At 46.6% G+C, this 6779-nt stretch overlaps 1 non-coding gene across 1 annotated transcript; it reads right to left on the bottom strand.

Annotated features, from left to right (window-relative positions):
* Positions 1–259: 259 nt before the first annotated feature.
* On the bottom strand, positions 260–4022 carry LOC112077799 (uncharacterized). The gene is made up of 3 exons (XR_011478297.1): positions 3982–4022; positions 3712–3747; positions 260–334 (listed from the first exon to the last, which is right to left on the bottom strand). It is a non-coding gene; the product is annotated as an uncharacterized protein (transcript).
* Positions 4023–6779: the final 2757 nt, after the last annotated feature.

The following is a 6779-nucleotide window of genomic DNA, read 5'->3' as shown; positions in this document are numbered from 1 at the left end:
AAGAAGGTCACCTCTCTAGCTAGTCTCCGGAAATCTGTTTTTTTTATAAAAAGCTTATAGATGATTTTACAACAGCTTTATAAGTGGTTAAAGGAGGTATTATTTGGGTCTTTTTAACAGGTTAATAAAAGGTTTGTTAAACAGTGTACTGACATTGCACAGGACGAAGGGCTTTAAAAATACTCATATAAAGAAAAGGTTAAATTGGGGCCTGTATAGTCTTTATTAAACAGGATCTATAAACTGACTGACTGTCCTAGATGAGAGGAACGACCACAGTCATAAAGAGCTGCAGAGAGATGAGGGAGAAAGGAACGGACGACGACGAGCCCAGCTGGAGAGGAGAGAGGATGAACAAGGGATGAGAATGTGGCAAACATAACAGTACTGGCATTGACTATTAAAAACCCTTTCAGTAGGAAACACCTTTGGGAAGGCCTTCTCTCCCCGATTTCTCAGTTTGGCCGGGCGCCCAGCTCTAGGAAGAGTCTTGGTTGGTTCCAAACTTCTTCCATTTAAGAATGATGGAGGCCACTGGCCAGTGTACCCTTCCCCAGATCTGTGCCTCGACACAATCCTGTTCTCGGAGCCTACGGACAATTCCTTCGACCTCGGCTTGGTTTTGCTCTGACATGCACTGTCAACTGTGGGACCTTATATAGAAGGTGTTGCCTTTCCAAATCATGTCAATAAATTGAATTTACCAAGTGGACTCTATCAGTTGTAGAAACATCTCAAGGATGATCAATGGAAACAGGATGCACCTGAACTCCAGTCTCATAGCAAGGGTCTGAACACTTTATTACATAAGTATTTCGTTTATTTTTATAAATTTGATAAAACCTGTTTTTGCTTTTCATTATGGAGTATTGTGTGTAGATTGAGGAGTAAAAACATTTATTTAATAGAATTTTAGAATAAGGTGTAGTGAAGGGGTCTTTCTGATGCAGAGTACAAATGACCTCAACTACGTAGCCGCGCATTGACTCGGTACATAGCCCCGCTCATTGACGGTACCAGTAGCCCCCGCGCATTGAACTCCGGTACCAGTAGCCCCCGCGCATTGACTCGCAGGTACCAGTAGCCCCCGCCATGACCGGTACAGTAGCCCCCTGCACTCATTGACTCGTACCAGTAGCCCGCCATTGACTCCAGGTACCAGTAGCCCTGCACATTGACTCTGGTACCAGTAGCCCTGCAAACCATGACTCGGTACCAGTAGCCCTGCAACATTGACTCCTGTACCCAGTAGCCCCTGCACATTGACTCGGTACCAGTAGCCCTGCACATTGACTCGGTACCAAGTAGCCCGCTGCACATTGACTCGTCGGTACCGTCAGCCCTGCCACATTACTCGGTACCCAGTGCCCCTCCGCATTGAACTCGGTACCAGTAGCCCCTGCGCATTGACTCGGGTACCAGTTAGCCCTGCCACATTGGACCTGGGTACCAGTAGTCCTGCGCATTGACTCGGGTACCAGTAGCCCTGCGCATTGACTCAGTACCAGTAGCCCCTGCCATTGACTCGGTACCAGTAGCCCCTGCACATTGACTCCGGTACCAGTAGCCCCTGCACATTGACTCGGTACCATAGCCCTGCGCATTGACTCGGTACCTCCCATTGCTGTGTAGCCCTCGCATTGACTCGCGTACAGTAGCCCCTCCGCGCATTGACTCGGTACCAGTAGTACCTGCGCATTTGACTCGGTACCAGTAGCCCTGCGCATGACTCGGTACAGTAGCCCTGCGCATTGACTCGTACCAGTAGCCCTGCACATTGAACTCGGTACCATAGCCCCTGCCATTGACTCGGTACCAGCAGCCCCTGCACATGCTGACTCGTAGCCCGGTACCTACAGTAGCCCTGCACATTCTTGTACCAGGCATCATACGACCAGTAGCCCCTGCACATTGACTCGTACGCAGAGCCCCTGCCACATTGACTCCGCGTACCACTGTTAGCCCCTGCGCACATTGACTCGGTACCAGTAGCCCTGCACATTGACTCGGTACCAGTAGCCCTGCGCATTGACTCGGTACCAGTAGCCCCTGCACATTGACTCGGTACCAGTAGCCCCTGCACATTGACTCGGTACCAGTACCACCTGTATGTAGCCTCGTTACTGTTATTTTATTGTGTTACTTTATTTAGAAAACATTTTGTTAAAACTGCATTGTTGGTTATGGGCTTGTAAGCATTTCACTGTAAGGTCTACCTACACCTGTTGTATTTGGCACATGTGACAAAGAAAGTTCAATTTAATTCAGAAAGTATTCATACCCCCTTGACTTTTTCCACATTTTGTTGTGTTACAGCCTGAATTTAAAATGGATTCAATTGATTTTGTGTCACTGATCTACACACATTACCCCATAATGTCAAAGAGGAATTATGTTAAAAATGAATTTGTTAGAAATGAATACAAAATGAAAATCTGAAATGTCTTGAGTCAACAAGTATTCAACCCCTTTGTTATGGCAGGGAGACTAAATAAGTTCAGGAGTAAAAATGTACTTAACAAGTCACATAATAAGTTGCATGGACTCACTCTGTGTGAAATAATAGTGTTTAGCATGATTTTTGAATGACTACTTCATCTCTGTACCCCACACACATACAATAATCTGTAAGGGCCCTCAGTCAAGCAGTGAATTTCAAACACAGATTCAACCACAAAGACCAGGGAGGTTTTCCAATGCCTCACAAAGAAGGGCACGTACTGGTGGATAGCAGATATTGAATATCCCTTTGAGCATGGTGACGTTATTAATTACACTTTGGATGGTGTATCAATACACCCAGTCACTACAAAGATACAGGTGTCCTTCCTAACTCAGTTACCGGAGAGGAAGGAAACCGCTCAGGAATTTCACCATGAGAACAATGGTGACTTTAAAACAGTTCCAGAGTTTAACGGTTGTGATAGGTGAAAAACTGAGAATGGATCAACAACATTGTAGTTACTCTACAATACGAACATAAATTATTTAATGACAGAGTGAAAAGGAAGCCTGTAGAGAATAAAACTCCAAAACATGCATCCTGTTTGCAATAAGGCACTAAAGTAATACTTTCTGTCCTGAATACAAAGTGTTATTTTGGGGGCAAATCCAATACATTACGGAGTACCACTCTTGATATTTTCAAGTATAGTGGCGGCTGCATCATGTTATGGGTATGCTTGTCATCGACAAGGACTAGGGAGTTTTTCAGGATAAAAATAAACAGAATAGAGCCAAGCAGAGGCTAAATCCTAGAGGAAAACCTGGTTCAGTCTGCTTTCCACCAGACACTGGGAGATTAAATCACCTTTTCCACAGGACAATAACCTAAAATACAAGGCCAAATATACACTGGAGTTGCTTACCGAGAAGACAGTGAATGTTCCTGAGTGGCCTAGTTACAGTGTGGCCTTAGAAATCACCTTGAAAATCTATGGCAAGACATGAGACTTAACCAGCAAGGGGATTCTAAAATGTATTGACTCAGGGGGATGAATAATTGTCTAAATGAAGATTAGTGTTTTAGTTGTCATATTTTTTTTTTATGTTAACATTTTTCTTCCACTTTGACATTGAGTATTTTGTGTAGATCGTTGACCCAAATAAATGACAATTTAAATCAATTTGAATCCTAAACACAACAAAATGTGAAAAACAAAGTCAAGGGGTGTGAATTCTTTGTGAAGGCGCCATGTAGAAAATACTTACAAACAGTAGTAACAGCAGTGGTGTCACTATTATTCCCTGTAGACAGAGAATAGGGGATATATGTTAGACAGGATCAGTACTGTTCACATGGCTCCATAGTAAGGAAGTTAGCGAGTCTCGTCCCAGCCAGAACAGCCCACGTCTTCCTGTTTCTGTAGCGCGAGTCCAGTATAGATGGACAAGTCCTGTACACCCCCACACACAGGTGCTCGTCTACCTCAAGGCCTTCACACGGCTCCATGGTAGACGAGAGAGACAATTCAGTCTTACCAGGAAGCTCCCGAAGGCGGAGTTAAAGATGGCGGCAGCCTGAGGGGAAGAATCAGAATCCACTTTAGTTTATTAAAAAGAAACCAACACACACACAGTGTACATAATAGGGATCTGTCCGACTTGTGTCTGCTCTCTCTCTCTGGTCTCGCTCTCTGTCTCTAAATCTGGGAGCGGTTAGCTGTCCGACAAGCCGCTCTGCTCTCCTCTCCTGTCGTACCTTGTGTCTCCCTTCTCCCATTCTTCACGGCTTACTACGCTTCTTGTAGGTTGGATCTCTCCTTACTTCTCAAGCTCGTGTCTCTCGGTTTTCCGATTCTCCACTCTGCTGCTTCACTGAGCCATGCCAAGTCTGCGAAATTCTCTCCAGTGTTCCTCTCAAAATCATCTCCTGCCGTCGCCTCCCTGCTCTCCCTGCCGAGACTGGTATACATACCCTCTCATCCCCCGCCGGCTCTGTCCATCCGGGGAGAGATTCCAAACCAGCGGTAAACGCCGGGTGACTCCTCCAGGTAGCTTGACCCTCCCTCTCGACTGTCAGTCTTCTGGGCTCATCTCTCTTCTTTCGACGCGTTGTGTGACGCTCCCCTCCTCTCCCGGTGCCCCTACACTGATGCCTCAGGCAGGAAACGGAAGGACACTTGCTCACATTCTCGCCCTCGCTCTCGAGGGTCGCTAGGGTCCGGCATCATTGGTGTGCCAGGTAGAGATCTCATACGTTGTGCGTCCGAATACACTCTCCTTTGGGTCCTGAGTCCCCGTGCTGCCGGCTGCGGCTCTCCATCGTTACTCCTCGGGGTGATGCGCAGGTACGCTGGCCTCTCTCGCTTCCCGCTGGAGGAGATGGTAATTGTTGCTGGTGGAGGGTAGGTGGCGTAGTAGGGAGACCACTTCTCTCTCGCATACGCCGATCCATTCTCTCCATGCATGCCCTGATCATTGCCGAACGCAATGCGATGTAGGATGGACGGTATGATTGCGGAGACTCTCTCCTCCAACGTGGGTGCTGAGGGTGGTCGCTGGCATCCTCGCTCGATCACCATCCAAGGTGGTGCGCGGCTTTCTGTAAAGTCAGGTGAATGATGGGGTGCAGAGTCAGGCCAGAGAGGAGCAAAAGATAATCCAGGGAAAAAACGCCTTTATTCACAGCATGAAACAGGAATCAGGTACACACGGGTGGTGCCATAACATCGTACAGGCGTTATCAATAACATCCCCTCACATGTTGCTCACCTCTCGTTTAAAATAAAGCTTCGAATAGTCGGTAAATATCCCGACTACTCTCACAGATGTCACTCACCTCTCTCTTCATGTCTCTCTCTCTCATCCGAGTCCGTAACTCACTACTGCTATCTATCAAAATTAACGCCGCACTCTCTAAACGACTAGCGTGCTGACACAACTACGCCTGAGACCAGAGATTACACAATCACCTATGTTGCCGTGTCAGCCATTTTCTTCAACAGCGTGGCCTGTCATTAAAAACAGAAGGTAAAGAGACATTTTACGTAGTGAATCCAGAACTCCTCCTGTCTAATGATCTGCGATCGTCGTCGTATAGTTTAGTTACACATAAACGGACGTTTTTCCAAAGCTATTTCATTGGGTTTCTCCATTGAGAATTTTCATCTCAAAGGGTTTTGTTTGCATGGTTCATCGATACTTCTCTCTCTCCCCCCCATATTCCTCTAGGAGTTGACCAGTTTGTGCTTCTCTCTCTCCTCCCATATTCCTCTAGGAGTTGACCAGTTTGATGCTTCTCTCTCTCCTCTCCCCATATTCCTCTAGGAGTTGACCAGTTTGATGCTCTTCTCTCCTCTCCCTCCATATTCCTCTAGGAGTTGCAACCTGTTTGATATTTCTCTCTCTCCCCTCCCATATTCTCTAGGAGTTGACCAGTTTTGAATGCTTCTCTCTCCCCCTCCCCAATTCCTCTAGGAGTTGACCAGTTTGATTTCTCTCTTTCTCCTCCCTCCCATATTCCTCTAGGAGTTGACCAGTTTGATATTCTCTCTCTCCTCCTCCCATATTCTCTAGGAGTTGACCAGTTTGATATTTCTCTCTCTCTCTCCTCTCCCATTTCCTCTAGGAGTTGACCAGTTTGATATTTCTCTCTCTCCTCTCCCCATATTCCTCTAGGAGTTGACCAGTTTGAGCTTCTCTCTCTCTCCCCTCTCCACTACCACATTCCTCTAGGAGTTGACCATTTTGGATATTCTTCTCTCTGCTCCCCTCCCGTATTCCCTAGGAGTTGACCAGGATATTTTCCCATGATATATTTCTTTAGAGTAGATTTCGTCTACTCTAGCCCTCCCAACCCCAGTGAAGCTCTACGTTGTCGCTAGTAGCGGCTATTTATCTTTCTCTCTCCCCTCCCCATATTCCTCTAGGAGTTGACCGAGTTTGTTTGCTGTCTCTCCTCTCTCCTCTCCCATATTCCTCTAGGAGTTGAACCCAGTTTGATACTTCTCTCCTCTCCCCTCCCCATCATTTCCTCTAGGAGTTGAACCAGATTTGATGCACTTCTCTCTCCTCTCCATATTCTCTAGGGTTGACAGTTTGATACTTCTCTCTCTCTCCTCTCTGACCCATATTTCCTCTAGGAGTTTGAACCAGTTTGATCTTCTCTCTCTCCTCCCCATATTCCTCTAGGAGTTGACCAGTTTGAGTATTCTTCTCTCGTCTCCCTCCCCATATTCCTCTAGGAGTTGACCAGTTTGATGCTTCTTTCTCTCTCTCCCCGCTCCCATATCCTCTAGGAGTTGACCAGTTTGATACTTCTCTCCTCTCCTCTCACC

The sequence above is a fragment of the Salvelinus sp. IW2-2015 genome, unplaced genomic scaffold (genome assembly GCF_002910315.2).
Source record: "Salvelinus sp. IW2-2015 unplaced genomic scaffold, ASM291031v2 Un_scaffold4921, whole genome shotgun sequence".
Lineage (NCBI taxonomy): Eukaryota > Metazoa > Chordata > Actinopteri > Salmoniformes > Salmonidae > Salvelinus > Salvelinus sp. IW2-2015.
This window is presented reverse-complemented; position numbering and strand designations above follow the sequence as displayed.